Source organism: Crassostrea angulata, chromosome 2 (genome assembly GCF_025612915.1).
Source record: "Crassostrea angulata isolate pt1a10 chromosome 2, ASM2561291v2, whole genome shotgun sequence".
In the NCBI taxonomy this organism is placed as follows: Eukaryota; Metazoa; Mollusca; class Bivalvia; order Ostreida; family Ostreidae; genus Magallana; species Magallana angulata.
The window spans coordinates 34,473,800-34,494,260 of record NC_069112.1 but is presented as its reverse complement, the minus strand read 5'-3'; the positions used below and the strand labels follow the sequence as shown (position 1 = coordinate 34,494,260).

General features: G+C 33.4%; 1 pseudogene; it reads right to left on the bottom strand.

Annotated features, from left to right (window-relative positions):
• Positions 1 to 7,142: 7,142 nt before the first annotated feature.
• Positions 7,143 to 14,671, bottom strand: LOC128174245 (uncharacterized; annotated as a pseudogene).
• Positions 14,672 to 20,461: the final 5,790 nt, after the last annotated feature.

Below are 20,461 nucleotides of genomic sequence, written 5' to 3'. Positions count from 1 at the left end.
GCCGAGCACTATAGAATTCAGCTAGGATGTCCTCTCTCTCTGCCACAGTTCCATATATACTATCAAGCTTATCCAAGATTGACCTCGTGGAAGCACCAGCTCCCAGGTGCATAACTACACGACTAGCCTCTCCCTTAGGCGACCGTCTTATGGCATGAGATATGGTCTCTGGTTTATATGATTCATTCAGTAGGCACTCAACTTCATATCTCCAGACATCATAAGAGGCATCGGACTTTGAGTCTCCAGAGAAAAAGGATATCCTGATAAACTGCGGACTTGGAGATGCTGCAGAGGATATCTCTACCAGTCTGCCATTAACATCAGCTGATGTTTTCTCACTCAGTTTGGCTGCTGATTTCATCCAAGTGATGAAGTCTTCAGGACTATCAGCTTTTGGTTTCATCTTCAGTGATTCTAAAGCAGACACTATGTTTTCCACTTCATCAGGAGTCAATGTAGCTTCCTCTGTTTCCGACATGGTGATATATTGCACAGCATTATACAACACACATACACAAACAATACAAATTGTAAATATAATTTAAACCCACAATTGAATTGCTAATATCCGAGAATATGATTGCTAACTAAATGAAATAAATGAAATGATAAATGATTTATTTTTTTTTAAATTCAGGAGGGTTTGTTCAATCAATGTATGAGAACAAATGAAACAAGGGATAAGTTGTTGTTTTTTTTAAAATAAACACAAATGACTTATGAATATATAGTTCACGTGTGGAACTAAGGTTATGAAGTTAATAATGTTGGAAAATAAAGTAAATTTACATTTCCAGTATGTACGATACACTTCCTGTTGACTATATGGAACTATATACGCAATCAAACTCTATGATGAAATATCAGCTGATCTGACCAAACAGAATTCAATGCAAATAAATACAGATTTCGCGATAAGAAAAGTAATTAATCACCTAAAATAGAAGATACAAGTTAATCAAGTCTACCTATACCTGTATGTACAATGCTGGGCTGAAATAAACAAATTTAAATCTTATACTGAACACAAATAAACCGAAAATACTCGATTTGTTTTCACTAGAAACACTGCGTACGAATATCGCAAAGCTCGAGCTCGATCGAAATTTCGCAAAAATATAGTCGCCGATCCCGATTAAATTTCTATATGAGAATACACTGAAATGGAAATAAATGGGAAAACTTATATACACTGTAGTATATATATTAGAATTTTTTTTATTTTTTTTTGGGGGGGGGGGGGGGCTAATGTGTATTAAACTGTAGTGTATGTGAGATATGTGGTGACTAAAATGTTGTATCTGAGAACACAATACAATCACCAAAAACAAACACTATCTAAACACACCGACAACTGCAAGGAAGCACACCAAAAACTAAATAGTGCGCAAAACCTCTGACAACTCAAGACAAAACCTGATTTATAAAAACTATGTCCTGTCAATGATAGTCGAACGTCAATAGGTATAGCGATTAATATTTAACTGATTAGTACCATGTAAGGGTATAAAGAAGTAGGAGTAAAGTGCACTATTAATTACACCACTTAACCATTCTAGCACTCTTCTATCTTGCCATAATAAAAATTACCAAAAATTCAAATGCGAAAAAGATAAACTATGTCAAAAATAAGTAAAGTGCACTTTGTGTAAATAACAAAAATCAGAAATTGCGCATGTGGTATACCTCAGACGACAGATATTCAGATCTTCACAACTTATCTAAACTACAAATTACATACATAATATCAATATGCAATCAGGACTGTACTTATTGTCAATTATAATCTGATGATTAATGTTAGTGGTGCACCGACTCACCAAACTGTCAGTACTGTACGTGCAAGTCAACTGATTAAATTCACCCGGGAGTCTTTTGTTGATTTCACAAGGTTCTGAATTCACACTTGAATCACAGGTATTGTCGTATCGATACACGAATTGAAGCGGGCCACAGTCTATGACTCAATTCACAGAAAATAAAATCACTCGTGTGGCGATGACTGGTGCGGATCTTCCATCTACCAGGCCGTCTCTGAGTAGCGTGATTCAATAGGAGGTGCGTTGCATCTAGGAGGTGCCTCGATACTCTCTCCACGGAACTTTACCAGTCTGCTCCGGTTGGTTTCGTTTCTCTCCCTCCTTGTCACTGTGTCCCAAGGTTTTACTTATAATAAATAACGCCTGTTGAGGGTTCGAATATTAATTTATTGTGGACACAGTGACAGTGAAATTAAATGATAGAGAGTCCTGCAAAAATAAAACAATAATCCTCATGCTATGATAATTTACCTCATTTCCATCTAGATTTGATTTATCACATAATATCATAGCGTTATCATAATTCATATTATATATTTACATAAAGCAATTAAAGGGAGGTAACTCTTACAATTTCAATGTATTATACGATATGCACTTCTCCCATAATAATCATAAAAATAGGTTGCAATTAAAAATATAATAGACACATTATTCATTAGAAATTGTCTCACCATTCTATGGGAACAAGCTTCCTCTATTCATGTAATGATGAGTGTATAATGGTTTATATATCTGTAATTCAATTAACAGAATACTAAAAATACTATTTAATTAAAAACATTTACATTGCTCATTTTGAACAATTAGACCAAATATCTGATCATCATAAAAACACTCTTTAAACTGATTAGAAAATCAGTTACTCCTTTGAATAAGAAACAAATATTGACTTTATAATCAATATCTACTAAATAAATCCATAATACTCTTTCATGACACTCATTCATTCTAATTAGTTAGAGTGCTTCATGAGATTTTGCTAATTTGCTAAATTATAGAAAAGTACATGTTAATTATATTTTAATACATGGAATATTAGTTAATATGTTACTTACCAGAAAGAGAAATAGTCTGTTGTCAAACTTTATGATGTACAGTAGGTCTTATTCTATATAACTGCTTCCCTCTGGCTGACCAAACAAAGATTGACAAAACTTGGCGGCAAAATATCATACTCAGATCAACAAACCAACCACAACAACCTGAACAAATATCTGACCAATAAAACTCCTGCACACAAATGTTTACCAAATCACTGCCCCTGGGGTATATATACAGGTGTGTAAAGGTACAGGGTGGATCTAAGTGTGTGTGTTGTGTATTTAAAATGTGTGTCAGATTTTCGTTGGTTTTATTTTAAAATCTATATACTTAATCTATGTACTTAAATAATATGATATTCATAATATTCATACTACTATTACAATTTCAAACGAACATTTTTACCACTTCAACGCGCTTCATTGTATTTGTAGGTTTATCGACTGTTAACTATAGTTTACGGATCGTAAACTATAGTTACCGACGTTAATCTATATTTCACATCTGTAAACTATAGTTAACACTGAAACACAATCATTTGCGGTTGTTAAACATGGTTTATCTGATAAATAGGGTTTTATGATTAGTAAAATACGGTTTACAAATCTAAAGCACGCCAAATTCACATAAATTAGCAAAACAAAGTTTCACAGTCGATAAACTAGGTTTATCGGCTGTTAACTGTAGTTTACGGATCCTTAACTTTAGTTACCGACGTTAATCTATATTTCACATCTGAAAACTATAGTTTACGAATGCAAATCTATGTTTTTTGTCTGGAAATACACGTTAACAATAGATTTTGCTGATAAAAATAGATTCACATCTGTAAACTATAGTTTACATTCGTAAACTATAGTTTAGAGTTGATAAATATAGTTTCACGATTGTGAAACTATATTTATCAGATTAAATTTGCATTCGTGAACTATAGTTTAGAGTTGTTAATCATAGTTTCACAATGATGAAATTATATTTATCAGATATCATTGTGAAACTATATTTATCAGATAAAATATGTTTAACAATCGCAAATGATTGTTTTGAGTGTTAACTATAGTTAACTGATGTGAAACATAGATTATCGCGTAACTATAGTTTACAGACGTGAAATATAGATTAACGTCGTTAACTATAGTTTTCGATCCGTAAACTATAGTTCACAGCCGATAAACCTAGTGTCCACACTTTACCTCACTAATATAAATAAAACAACCAAAACAATATGACATGCATTTTAGCGCACTGTGGTGGGACGCTAGGATTTTTATTTCACCGTAAACAGAGCAATATTAATGTAACCATGCACATGTAATTAATAATACAAAATACTAGTACATTATATAAAAACAACACAACTATATATGTTTCCCTCGCCGCCCAGGAAAAACCATAGATAAAAATTTCACAATATTTTGTGTAGAAAAACTATGAAAACCTGTATCCGCAGAATTAATTGCGAGGTAAACAAAAATGAATGGCGGATTCATTCTCACAAACCTAATTTATTATTAAACATTAAACTTTAAAATAAACTTGACTTGCTCGATTAGAGCGTGCGCTAGAAACTGACCACAAGAACTTTTAGAAAACTACTCAAACACGTCATTTTCGACTTTCTTATTTCATTGGCTATCAATAAGTATACAATGCTAATACATGTAACTATGCAAAACGTAATATCCGTTTTTATACAAACAAATACGTTTTTATATCTTTATAACAACTATTTCTCGCTATACCATCGTAACGCGAGAAATTTCTTTTATCAACTGTGAAACTATGTTTAGCTCATTTTTGTGCATTTGGCTGATAAATGTAGTTTCACGATTTGTGAAACTATAATTAGCAAGCCTTAACTATAGTTAACGATTGTAAATTATAATTAACAAATGTGAATCTATATTTATTAGCAAAATCTATTGTTAACTTTTTTTTCAGATAGATAAACTATGATTATCATTCGTAAACTATAGTTTACATTCGTGAAATATAGTTTCACAGGTGTAAACTATAGTTAACGAATCGTTAACTATAGTTTAGGATCCGTAAACTATAGTTAACAGCTGATAAACCTAATTTATCGACTGTGAAACTATGTATAGCTCATTTTTGTGATTTTGGCGTGCCATATATTTACACTATTACAAAATAAACAGTAAAAATGCTTCTTAGGGCTATGATAGTAGCAAGCATATCAGGATATATACATACGTAAACTGATAACTCGGATTATGTACTTTTCTTGAATGTTAGCTCCATCATATACCGGTATGCATAACCCGTAAAAGAACTTTATTGTTTGAATAGACACAGTTGAAGACTGTACTATTTATCGTACAATAAGAGTACATATATGGATAATTTTATATTTCATCAGTCAAATATTAAGTTTATGATTTAACTATGCTTCAATCAGCCCAAAAACAAAAGCAGGCATCCTGTTCACATACAGTCCACAGGAATACAACTACGTTGTAACCCCCCCTCTCCCGCACCAATTTAAATACATACATGATATACAGATGCCAAAAACAAATACAGCATTTTAAATCATATCCTCTGTATTACTAGTGTGTTTATATGTATGAAAACAACGAATTAAAAAAAAACAAACAAACAACACACACACAGGATAATTACTAAACACAACAGATAAATGTAGTTGTGAACCCCATGTGTCTTTGATATGATTTGAGATTCACAAATCACAAGAAAAGAGAAAAAGTCAAGTTTTTAAGATATATCGTTTTATTTGAACACATTTTTTTCCATTTTTAGCTACTGGGTATAAAACTATTTGTAAACAGTGTTTAATATACTTTATATATTGACAACTGATATCAAATAAGGTTTGCGAGATGATACAAGTTCAATGTAAAATTAAATATACACTATTTTCTACTCCCTCGTGCGTTCTGTTTTCCAAAAATCGACTTCCCCCTACGTCACCGTTACATCTAAACAGAAAATGTCTTGTTTATTCATTTTTTTCCCAATTTTTGTTAAGATTTGATTATTGCACTTGTAAGGTTGATCATTTGTTTGGCTGTGTCAACTGTCTGTAACCCAAAGCAAGTCGTATATTTTACAAATCGGGCATATTTTGACCACCCGATAACCGTGAATTTGAAATTTGTTAAATAGTTTTGAAGTGTTTGAGACTACTAGACGCATAGAGAACTCGGAACAATGACCGACACAAAGTTTGACTATCGCTGTCTTCCGTGCGGTATATCTTTTTTGGAAATACTTCTTATAAATACCTACAAAAGGCGTGACCTAAATTCCTTCCGTCTCCGAAGCGAAGAAAATCGACTCCCCCATGCGTTGGGATCGACTCCCCCCCCTACCCCCTACTTTTTGTCGACTCCCCCGCGTTAGGGGTTGTTTACGGTGGCATCTCTCTGCATATTTTGATGCACCCTTTGAAAGTGTGGATAACTGTCGCGATGTTTGTTGTAAGGAAGGAGCAAATGTTTTTGGTTTTAAGGTTCCTTCGCTGGAACAAAGGCATTATGTTAGACTCTCTCTTCAGACATACATAAATGCCGACCCTTCAGGAGATTAAAATTTATTTTGTCTGAAGAAAAAGTCCAGATTATTGTTGATTGTTTTGAATTCATAAAAGATGAATCATATATTTCTAAATTGCTAAATTCAAGAGTCAGTTTCTAGTTCACTTTTTGCTATCTTATCATCATTTCAAAATGACTGAACACTGTACGGTACATGTACATGCTGTAAACGGATTGATATATTGTGTCTGTTTATATTGCTTTATGTCAGTTATACTTATTTTCTTTCTTCATTTTGCAATTCCAATTTCTAATAACACATTGATTTGCCACAAATGTTATTTATATGTATCCTTTAAACTGTGATTCTTGCTTAATGTGCATGAATGATCATGACACCAGGATAGAATAATAAGTGTGATTAGTATATGAGCATTTTATGATGACTGTCACATTGAAATTCATATTTAAGGACTTATTAATGAAGAAATCTATCCTTAGCATTTTTTTTTCAATTGGCAAGTTATATTCATAATAATAAAATTAAATGTAAATTCACAGATTGTTGTATTTTGACAGAAGCTTCAGAATCTATATATATTTAACTTCAAAACCCATTTGCCTGCACTTAAACAGCAAATGAAAGGAGGTATAATATGATGACTGCTATATTTAACCCATTTACAAGTATGTGCATGTATATATAGGGTGAAAATCTGTCTATATAAAGAACATGTACTTACATGATTCTTGCAGCCTACTTTCCAAAGTCATAGTCCAGTATACTTTTATGATGTTCCACCCAGGCCTTGTATTTATTGTCATTGATAGAGAACAGAAGAGGACTAGTTAGTCCTTTGAAAAATTCAAAACACCTTCCTGGTGTATAGACAAACGGATTGACTTCCATTATATCTTGTATCATTTTTATTTCATCGTCATTTGCATTTTTCAATTTGTGGTGATGCGATCTCAAATTTACATTAGTGTCTGTGTCATAATGATGAGAGATGGCATCCATATCAGCTAAGGCTTTTGATCTTTTAACAATAATTTCAGGTGTTTTGTTTGATCCTAGGCTTTTAAGCATACTTTTAGTCTTTTTGACCATGTGCTCCATATGCAGATCTGCAGAGATAGATGAGTCTAGTAAGGGCCCCGCAAGGATTTGCGGGTGCCCTATAGTAATCACTCTGTCCGTCCGTCATTCTGTCTGTCCGTCTGTCACTCTTTCGTCCACAAATTTTTGTTTTTCTCTAATAACTTTTTTTATGGTTGCCCAATCAAGTTCAAATTTGGTATGGTAGTTCAGTAGGCAGAAATACATATTTTGATGCTAAGTTTGGTTCTCTATGTCTTCTGGTTTGGAGCTTGGGTGGTGGGGTAGATTCCTTAACTATGCATAAGAATGAATGGGCAAAGAGAGATAACTGCTGAGAATGTTACCATTGTATACTAGGAAGGCTGTGCAATATTTGTCCTTTGGGAATAATTAACCTTTCACAGGAAGAAAATCCTAAGCTTTATCTTTATCTGTCACACTGAGATTAATTACTGCACTGCCTGTGTCTGCATATGAACTTTGTTTTGAAGTTAAGGTCAATTTTGAATGATGTGTAGTATTGTGTACATTCTTTGAAATATGGATTTTAAATATAATATTCATACATTATTTTGGTTAAAATACCGTACACAATGATTTATGATAATTTTATTGAATTCTAAAATCAAGATATATATTAAGATATCCTTTTTCACTATTTTATTTTTTAATTGTTTATTTTATTTTTTTCTGCCTTAATGCTGTTAATTTTAACTGGTAATCAGATAAAAACCCCATTCAATCATTTCTGAAAACAAAATCTTATTGTAAATTTAGAAGAAAAGGATGAGAGAGCAGAACAATTAACCCCCTGGGATTAATTATCTTGCCTGCTGCAGAAAATATAGAGGATTATCTCTATCTGTCATATGAAGATTAATGAACAGCTTTGTCTGCAACTGATGTTTGTTTTGAAGTTGAGGTCAACCCTGGGTGATACAATGTATTTGCATTCACTGAAGGCTTGCATTTTATAAAACACCTGTTTAATTTTTTTTTAAATACACATTTAATTTAGTTTTTTTATAAGACTTATTTTTATATGCAGATACATGTACAAGGTTACTTTTTAGAGTTATTGGACATTCAGGAATTATCTTGAAATTTTAAAAATACAGTTGTTACTTATAATTTTCAAATATTTTTTTTTAATGTAATCAAATTAAACTTTCATTCCATGAGCTGCACCCTTATATTTTTACCCCTCAGTTTAACACTTGAATTGTTGGATGAAAATCATATCCAACTACAAATCATGAGATCCTATATATTGCAGTTCCTTACATCTTATGCCGGGCACTAATTTTTCATCATTGTTAATTTAAAGAGGATGGAATTTAAAGTTTTTTTTCAATTCTGTATATTAAATGTCATAGCGGGGCCCTTCCTGACTGGTCAGTTTTCTAGTTTCCCATGTGTATTCATAAACTGACAATGAATTGACTGATACGAAGTCTGAAGGCTATATGATGCCTGGTAAAAGCAAAGGAAACGCAAAATTTCGAAAGCATATTTTGAGTTATTGTTCATCGTTTTAAACATCATCATCATACATTTCATAACAGTCATCAGTCTAGCTCTATCTTGGGATTTGCAAACATCCTGAAAATCTAGGAACATTAATCCCAATTCCATCACTAACACTCCATACTTATATACATCATTTTTTGTATTTTGATTTGTAGTACTTGGATTATGGGGATTTGATAATGGGATGTGAATCTTAATCCGTGTCCCATCTGGTAACATCAAATTTAAAGTGTTGTGTGTGCAGGTAATTTGGTGATCTCATTTCAATATATATTCATCAAGGAAAGTTTCAAGGACTTCTTCCTGCCATTTTTTCAGTTCTGACGGGTCGGATGGAGGTTTATTTTTGGTCAAAGTTGAAGCCCTGTCTTTAATGCCAAAAAAAAATCCATTAGAGCGGCAGCTATGTAGGATTTTACAAAGCTCACAACAAAGTCATTGTCATCATCATAATGATTTTTTACATCTTCATGTACAGAGGATCTGTTTAACTTGACTTCTTCTCCATTTAATGTCCCTTTATCAAATGTTTTCTTCTTAAAAAGTACTTTAAACATCAATTCAAGAATGTTCATTGATGTATGTAATAGTTTAAAAGTGATGGGATATAGATTCTCAAATCTTTCCTTGGCTGTATATGAACCACCTCTAAGAGTTTTTGCACCTGAAAATCTTTCCCGTGTTAACTGATCACCACCAATTTGGATAGAGTCGAAACTGGTTTCTGATTTTTCATTTATTTCTGTAACAAATTCCTGATAAGAGTCCAAAATTTTGAATACATCGCTGTAGCATTGCTCATTTAAAGGTTGGACAGGAAGGAGAATGGATTTAGTTTTCTTTTGAATAATGTCTGGGTATTCAGGTTAATATCAGTTGTAGCAAGAAAGGACAATGCTGGAATAAATTCTTTAGCTACTTTGGCAATGCGACAGGTATAATTAGTCTTCAGAGCAGCAATATCAGTTTCAGATGGTAATATATGTGTCAGATCAAGACCTCTAACTGGTCCTTGAGGGACATCAGCGTATTGAGAAAATTAACAATTTTGAATAATAGCACACGATGCAAACCAGTGGTAGTGTTGACTTTGCTTTTCATTGCTACGTTGAAACTTTTTATCAACACGAAAATTCACATTGTCACCTATGAGACGGTACTTTTTTCCATTCTTTAGTTCGTTAAGAATGTTTTCATAACAGCTATCACCAACTTCCTCTATGACCCTCAGTAATGTGGAGTAGGAGCTTGTTATGCCGATGGGTTCCAATCGATCAAATACCTAAAATAATTTTTGAAAAAATTATTATCATTTACTAAAAAGCATATGTATAATGTTAAGTTGTTTTCTTGAATGAATAAATATATAGATGTATAGTCATATAAGGCAATATTTGAAGAATAAGTTTAAAGAGAGAAAAAAATTACAATTAAGAAAAGGAATAAGAAAGCGATTAAATAAAGAATGAAAATTTTGCCAAGTAATATACATGAACACTACTTTTAACCATTCAAATAAGCAGTGGTGGAATTGAACCCACAAGTTTCCATAAGATGCTCACAGTAAAGCAGACATACATCTACATCAAGTAGTACATGCAATTTATTACATACAAGAGCTATTGCAACACAGACAACAAGGGAAGGGTAGATACTGAGTATTTAAAGTGCAGAGTAAGTTAAGATGGAAGTTCTAATATCTAGGTCAGATCACAGATTCTGATTTACCAACAGGAACATGCATAATGATGAAAATACAAAAAAAGTCAGGGTATATTTAATGATATTATTTTCAAGTAATATTGTAATAATAGTTAAAAATGTACCAGCACATTTAAGAAATTATCAGAGCTAACAATATAGCACCATGACATTCATAACTAGCAATTATGACTAGGCTTTTTACCTTTTCATGAGTCTGTTCATCTTTCAGCACAATAGCCAGATCTCTCTGAACCAAACTCAGCTTATGGTACCGTCCCTGCATTAATATGCTGTAGATCAGTCCAAGTTTTGGCACCAAGTTTTCTGAGAGACTATCTGTCGTCGCCTTATTTCTTGAGATAACAGTAAGCAATATATTTGCTAAAGTAGGCTGGCAAACAACCATTTCACCAACAACATCAGCCCACTAAAACGACTGCAAATCTTCAAAAGACTTGTTATACAAAACAGACTTATTATTTGTAATTAAGGCAGCGTCTGAATTGATACCATTTTTAAAGATTTTTTCTATTTCCTTTCGCGTTTGTTTGATTGCCATCACTATCGCTGCAATGTCATTGGCATTACCATGAGTAACTGTGCTTAAAATCTGCTCTGTCTTGAAGGCTAATGCTGTGGTCTGCTTGTTGTATGGTATATGTTGAACTCCTATGAAAGTGTTAAATTTATCACAAATTATATTTTTCAAAATGTACTTTCACCTTTTTTTTAATAATAGATATGGGGTTGGTCATATAATTAGTTTCATCAATCAAAGGCATACATCCTACTCAGTATGATCATTTATGTGATAATATGATGCAAATGTATTATGATATGCATAAGTATATACCGGTATAATAGAAAATCAGATATTGAATTAAATACATCAAAACTGGAACTTCAGGTTCTGTAAAAGTTGATTTGATGCGGTACAAATAGGTGGTGTCTGTGTGAAAACAGATGTTATAGAAGGTGGATCTGATAGCTCCAAAAACAAGGACTTGTTCCCCTTGTATTGTTGTCTACATGGGTCTCCTTTGAATTAATCAGAACATAAAATTTATGAATATTGAAAACATCAGTTTTCATAACTTGACGCAATAAGATCAAATACAAATTTGATAAACAGTGTATCATGTTCAGAAAGATGTCAAAAGATATTTATCCTTTTTCAATAGCATTTTTGCATTAAATTACAGTTATATTCAATAAGTACACCAGTGCCTGTGGAAAAAAAGGAGTTGACACATACTCTGTAATCTTATATGTCAATAATTCTGAACAATACCGGTTCTTAAACCATGCACTTCTGAAAGGTGTATGGCACAGTTCTGCCAAAACTCCTCAGAGTTAGAAAGAGGCTCTCCACAGTTCTCAGCTACATAAGTCCACAGAGTGCCTCTTTCTTCCAGAGTCCATTGTTGATTCCGTGCATTTTCCTTGGCAAACTGTCATAAATTAATAGAATTCATATAATACAGATAATGCAAAAATTGATAAGTTCATATAATTGCAGCTCAAATCAACATTATATTTGTATTATTTCAAATGAATTGGATTGAAAGATAAAGATTTTATTTCTGAAAAACCTTATGGGGCTGCAGTGGAGTTGCTCCTGTAGGGGTACCTCTGGGTCTTCTTGTCTGGCGTGTTCTGACAGGGGACTTGCACAATGAATAATTGTGAAAGGATATAAAGAAAGGATATTCCTGCAACAATATGTAGCATTTAAGTTCAAGAGCTCTTCCAGTAAAATGAAACAATTCACTATCAAATACAAAACAAAATGAAAAATATATTAGAAGTTGTGACTCTTGACATCTTTATAGATATATATTTGAATTTAATCTACACAATTTGTACGAGAATGTGGTGCTAAATACATTGTTAATAGCAGAATGCTATATATCTTCAATATCTATAAAGGGAGAAAAATGAAAAAGACAAATGAAAAACCAATTATAAATCAAAAAGACACATGAAAACCCAGTGAGGACACATGATAACTCAGTCATAAATAAAAAAAGACGCATGAAAATCAAAATCAAAATAAAGAGGACACATGAAATTAAAAGACGGCTTATTAAATAACCAACATAGCATTTAGTATGAAGGAACAAGATGGGAGATTTAATTTTTGACCAAACCAGGATTCGAACGTGAACCCCCTGAATTACTATTTAGGTGCTCTACTGGTCCTGGTTATCAAAACATCCCTGTACTCTCCAAGACCTAGAATCTTTCTCCTGGCAGGTGTTAAGTAGTCATTTTCAGGGATTAGTCATGGCACATAATGTAACAGCGTGGAATAAATCACTTAAAAGAACCAGACTAGGATTCGAACCTTGATCCATTATACATATATCTGTAGTCAGGAACATGGCAGTACTGAGCCTATTAAACACTCTATAACAAATTATCATTTAATACTGCTAAGTGAACAAAAATAGTGTCTGATGTGAGAGCAGGGGAAAGAAAAGGAGACTAAACCATTATAACTGCTTTAAATTATATTCGAACCCACAAGTCTCCCGAGTAAAACAGATTCAAAGAATTGAGTGACACTACGTTTTTACATTTACATTCATATTTTTAATGGATGAAAATGTATTTTAATAAAGAAAAAAGCGATGCATACAGTAAAGGAATGATTACCTTCAATCAGAGCAAATTAATGGATTAAAAACAACGCGACAATAAATGACCCTTGCGTCAACGAAAATGTTGATCCTCTTGTAACTGATACTGTACCACCATTTAGATGACGGTCTCTGGGTTATAGAATAATAACTGCCAAAGTTTACCACCGTTAGTACACTCCATTTGTTTACATTATGAATTCTAGGTGTTTTGGCGATTCTAGATGCGCGACACGGCAAAATAATAAAAGGAAACATAATAAAATCAACATAGGAATACAATAAGGCAAATAAATAATAGTAAAACCATTTCACTAGAGATAAGAGACACGTTTTTTATGCGAGTCGCACACTTACTTTGTCCTCCATTTTGAATTGCAGAATTACATGTGTTCAAATTAACCGGTGCCTGACCTCAATGTAGAGAGTGCGCGTTCCGAATGGAGAAGGATGTCAACATTTACATACAACATATCGGTCTAGACATACCTGATCTTGACTGATCTCCCTTAGGTTCTTTATGAGTTGCCTAAATTACAGTTCTTTGTTGTTTCAGAACATGACGTTTTAGCTTGATTGAAGGGAGCTGAATTTTTTTCCTGCGTCTGCTTGCATCTCATTATCTTTCTCTTGGCATGTTGTTTTGTAAACTAACAGAAATTCCGTTGGCCTGATACCTTTTATTTTTTTGGGGGGAGGGGTGATTTTAATTAACTCTCTTATGCAGTTACTCTGGCAACCGGAAGTGAAAGTGACATACCAAAGACCTGAAGTATTAAGACTTGAACGACCCGAAACTTTATATAAATGATAAACCTTATGTAATAAAAACTTCATATATTGATTGAAATTTAAAATTTAAAATTATAAAGACGTTTTAACAATTTTTCCTATTAATTTCTGTATATAGAAATAAGTTAAAGGCTTCAATGCAAAACTCAAAAACAATTATTCTGCATACGATACAATTCTCAAAAGCAACATTACAAAGCTTATATTTACAGCATTTACACCATTAGATATATCTGCGTACTTCACTGATAAATGTTGCAGTTGCATGCATTTTGAAGTCGATGAACTCAGAGTTTCCATAATGAAGGGACTTTGGAGGTCTCATTGTTACTTTACGGTTGGCTTACTCGCACTGCTGACTTGATCCAAGATCAATGTACTGCTCTGTATTTGCTATGAGAGGTTCAAAATCTTTACCTAACTGATGACGTAAATCTGTGTCTTGTACGGCAAACGTCTATGTTGATATACCTCTTCTTCGTTAAAGCTGAACGCCACTCGTACAGTGTCCGCCATAATTCCAGAGATTTTTTAGGGTCTCTCCGGGGCCGAAAATCGGCCCAATTCACAATGCTGAAAAGTGCATGGGTTTTTTTTTCTTGAAAATTATACTAAAAAAATTCCCAATACTAAAAGTAGTTTATAATTTATCAAAAGTTAAAAAAAAAAGGAAGAAAGCCCTTCAAAAATGACAAAAATGTTTTGATGTATTTTTTGCTTGGTGTACGAGCAATCCGAGAAGTTCCGTGAAATTATTCGGAATAATACGGATGTTTGCGTTGCGTACTTTGTAGAGCGGGATCTATGTTTTAATTTTTTTAAAAGTTGGAATGGTTGTCTAATAAAAATACACCACAATCATGTCATTCAATTCGAAATATCAAAAGAAAACAAGTTAAGCTTTTTAAAAAAGCTTACCGTCTTTAAGGCAAACCCTAAACCGCATTTAATTTTCATTGTTTTTATGTGAATGTCACCTTCCTTTACATAGCATGGCAAGTGGAACATTTTTATGTCATTATGTGTCTTCTAAGCCTGCGTGTCTAAAATTGAGAAATGCGTACCCAGCTTGAAAGTTGTGATCGACTAGAGTAAGGTAAAAGAGATCGTATGAAAGGTCGTAGACTCGAATTATTTTAATAAAATCATAGTTATTCCGCTGATATTAGTTTTACCTATCTAAGGTGCAAATACCTTTACCAATATCAGCTATACCGCATCAATATACATTTTTGTATTAATATTTGATTAACAATACTAAAAGATAAACAAATAATTTCATTAGATATATTTGAATTTTACTTTCAACTAGTTGGACCTTAAAATCGAAGGCTGAATTTCATTCATAGCAACAATTTGTATTGCTTTTTTGTTTTCTCACTTTTTAAGATTTGAAATCTACGAAATTTGTTAGGTCGTAGGTGAAAAAGATCATCAGATATTTATCTCCCTTGTGCCGAACAGTATTTCAACCAATGAAATAAATGTAGATTTTCACATCATGTATTATCTACCAATCACAAAGGAGAGGAAGTGCACAACCCGGAGACCGTAAATTATTTCAACTCTTTATTCCGTCTTCCTTGGAAGACGGTAACAAAATTAGAATGAAAAAAGACAATAACTGACCGTCATCCATCTCAAAAATCCAGAAAACGATATACAAATTCAAAGCAGAACGACACGGACAAGCAATAAAAAACAATAAACTCTTATTTCAAACCGGTCTTATAGCACAGTGACAAAGGAAAATGAGGTAGAAATTGATGAGAACCCGGATAGAAACGCCACAAGTTCAAGCTCCAGTGAAATTCTTTTCAATGAGAAAACAGAGGTAAGACCAAGAGACAATGAGGACATATATAGTCAAAGTTGTTTATCATCATTATAATTGTTCAATTTCCCAACTTCCGACGACACCTGCGTTACCACATAATTGGGAATTTACGGACTTTTTCCTTGGTGAAATATGAATCTGTCTATATGAGTCTTGGCTGTATTGGAACATTTCAAAGAATAGCTACTGCTGTAAAATATGTTGATTTCAGCATCAGCCCCACCACGGAAATTTATAGACAAAGGAGTAAAGTCAGGGACCCATCCAACACGTTAACTTGAAAAAACACAAGAAATCCCAACGACATATCCATCATGTCGTTTATAAATACACACACTTTACAAGAATAGAGTGAAAGAAAGGGACTTAGTCACCATTTTCAACTGCTGCTTTTGAAGGCAACAAAAAAGAATCAACAAGAAAGTACTTTCAAAACTTGTAAAATGTGCATATTTTATGATCTAGAAGAGATGGGTCCAGTGTATCACTTTTGAGGACTTTGTGAGATTTATTGCAGATCTGGGTTTGAGGGTAGCTTCAAACCCACATATTACGTACTTGTCACCTACATTAGTGTCTGACATTATTGATTCAATTAGTAAGCCTATTGAGCAAGAACTGTAGGAGTCATTGCAAAATGCTAACTATTTCTCACTGTTAGCAGATGAAAGTACAGACCAGGCAAATAGAGAACAGTTCTCCATTCTATGCAAATGGATTCATAATGTTGAGGTGAAGGAACATTGTCTTGGACACATACATGTAAAGAAAACTGATGCACTTAGTTTATCGTCGGCAATCGAACAGTTCTTTACAGCGAAACACATAGACCTGATCAAAGTAAGGTTCCTTGGGTTTGATGGTACCAACACCATGAGTGGTGAAGTCTCAGGTAGAGAAGTTTGGAATCAAATATCAAATATTGTTTAAAAATTAATTTTCTTATTTGATATCATGAATGATTGATGAAGCAGTATCAATTGCTAGTGGAAGTGGACAGTGTACTTTTGGCATTGTGGAAACTTTTTGAATATTCTCCACAGATGTTTGCTATGTTTTATGATGTACAACAAGCATATGTTTTGAAAAGCTTTGACACCGATAAGAGCAGCAACTACAGGGTGGCTAACTGATCTATCATCATGCAAACGAGTGACGGAAAGATCTGTCAAGGTGCTGGATGTACTTGATGATATATATATACAATGAGAAAAGAGATGCTGAAATATATGGTATAAGAGCTGCTCTTATTAAAATGCCAGTTGTGGTATGATTTTACTATAGTGTTATTTTCTTCATCCTTTTCATATTTTAAGCCAGTACCTGCAAAGTTCAGAAGTTATTTTTTCACATATACTACATGTGTATCACGAGTCAAGCAAACTACTGACACTCTACATTCACTGATTGAAGCATTGTAAAATAATGATGGGTCAACCATGTTCTCTGGTGTTAGAAATTTCTTAAATGAAATTTATGATAGGAAAAATCTTGCATGAGAAGAAGGGGTGGTGTATTGGTAGACATAACTCCACAGCAGTTTATTGAACAAACTCGTGTTCCATTCATTTACAGTCTCATTGCTGAGGTGAGGGATGCTTTCATAAATTATCTAATACTACAGGCATTTGAATCACTGGACCCAAGGAACTTACCTGATAATATGCAGAAAGCCATGGCCACAAACTATGGACACGTCAGAAAATATGGTTACTTAATAAATATATTTTAAATAAATTCTTAAGTTCAAAATATTAACCCGGACACAATAAATTGTTTAAGTATATTTTGAACTGATCATTTTTTACAGAATTACATTCACAGACTGGCCGAGTTTTATGGAAATGGAAAGAGAGATTCCTTTTTGTGTCATATCCAGTTTAAATAAAACATGTGTACTAGCCACCTTGTTTAAGTTTATATGCAAAGACATATACACATAAAACCTATCTTGAAAGTTATGAATTATGGGAAAGTTAATTTTTTGACTATATTCTTTTACCCCAATATCATGGCATGTACTCTTTTATGATCTTAATACGTTTTTCGCTAAAGTTATAGAATTCATGATCCCGCTGAAAGATTTCAACCAGGAAGGGATCAGAAGTAAGTTTCGTCTCGGGAATAGAGTAAGATTTTATATACTAATAATTATTTTGAAATGTTACAGATACTTGCGCATGCTCAATATGGTTTGAACTTAACAAACCAACCCCTTTGTCATTTTTGTACGATTGCAAACGATGACTGTTCCACTTACAGAAAGTCATGAAGAAAACCACAAAATATCCCAAGTGTGAATATCTGGAAAAGAAGTGATACACTTGTACCAGGTAAAGTCGTCAGTGGGGGATGGAAGGATGACGTTCCCCGTTTTCTTCTACAGTTCTCCTTTTAATGCCCATTACTTTGTAGTTACCTTCTTCGTCAGTAGGAATGACCTGTTCCACTGCAAGCTCAACTTTACCGAACCAAATTTCCGACTGAAAGAACACGATACGCCTCTCTCTAAAAGAAAACACTTAAGGTCTGCCACTTTCCATGAAAACAATTTATCGACTTTGTCATTTTTAAAATTACTGCTATGAGTACCTTTTACACAGGAAGTACACAGGGCTAACCAAATAATAGGGCGCCTTTAAAAATCGAGGAAAATCGGTGTTCCGGCAACTACCCGAAATTGTGCTAATCCCGCGTTTTTTAATTGCTTGTCAAGATTTTTTGGATGAAGATAATACGTGCTTAAATATCCTTTCCTATTCCCTTAATATTTATCAATATAACAAAAATAATTTAAAATTTGATTGTTTTATCTTCAGCTTTCAAGCTTACATGCAAAAACTTGATTCATACACGCATGTGCATTCCTAAAATAAAATGAAATCATTAAATTTCAAGTGATGAGCATGCACTAGATCAAAGAAAAGACTGAAATTTCTTCATAAATTAACGTTCCGTTTAAGATCATCAGCGAAAATTATTTTTTTTTTTAAAAGATAGCCTCATCGATCTAATCATTCTTCCATTTAATAATTTTGTTTAGTCAGGCAAGCTTTTTGGAAACATTTTTTTAATTCGGATTTAATTCTCATGGACTTCGAAGACAATATCCCCTTTGTTCTTATCCTTGTCAGTCTGTCTTTTTTCTCTTTCATTGCCAAATCTTTCAAACCTAGCGATATGCCTATCTTTCTTGTCGTCACCATTACTGTTCATTGACCGAGATGGATGTCAAGTGACCTATTTACATGTAAGGCGGGGTTATTCAAATCTTTTGTATTTTTTACCGTGTCGGTAACACTACTGAATTCAAAATCCACTGATATTCCCAAATATTGACTGACATTGTCTGACATCTACTGTATAACCACTGTACCCTACTGTAATTCCACTGTACACCCACTGTACAGAGCTACTGTACCACACTGTATCCCACTGTACCCCACTGTACAGACCCACTGTACTCCACTGGACAGCACAGTACCTACCCACTGACCAGCACTGTACCTCACTGTACACCACTGTACGGGGCACCGACCAGCACTGTACCCCACTGTACCCCAATGTACAGGGTACTGACAAATACTGTACAACACTATAACCCTCTGTACCTAGTATGTTTTATAAGTTCTTATGTTTAAACAATGAATTGAATATTTACTTTATTTGAGACCAAAATCTGGATTTTTTTTTATTCTTTCCTATTGCTTACAAGAGAGAAAATGGGCTTCTATTTCTTTAAGTTCATTTATAATTACATGCGCGGTCAGAATTCTTTCCAGGGAAAGGGCAGGGATACTTGTTTTCTGGGGGAGCTTAGACATATTTTGGATATTTGTAGTATGTAAGTTTAAAAAAAATTAAATTATCCTCTGACCCCCCCCCCCCCCCCCAATCCTCCGATCCACTCATGTATTTATCTAAAAACTCGGAATCCAATTATCATACAAAATATAGCAACTTATTCAATAAAAAGGGGAAATTTTTATATATTTCAAAATCAATGCTTTAGTAACTAAATATCTAGTTGATTTTTTTTTTTACAATGAATTTCATTTAATCAATATTGTCAAATAAATATACGTATATATGTAACATTAAAGTTTTGAAATTAAGAGAATTTAAAACTATGAATTAACAACTTTTTTAACGATAAAAAAAATTACCATATTGCTCAACATACTGACTTTTTTTTTTCAAAAGAGAGAAGATAACTGGTCTGGACTTTAAAGGCCGAACATTTTTACCGGGTAGGTGAGGGCGGGGCTTAATTATTAGAGGTGTGAAAGCCTCCGGGGTTTGCAGTCTACCTGTGGTCGTGAACGTTGCTAATCGGTATACACAGGAAGCAAATTAATACATAGGAAATAAAGAATTAGTCAGAATTGGTCTTAGTTTAAAATCTTATTGTTCTAAAGACCATAACAAGCGATTTTATACGGAAATGGTACGTGTCGTCCGAATTTTCT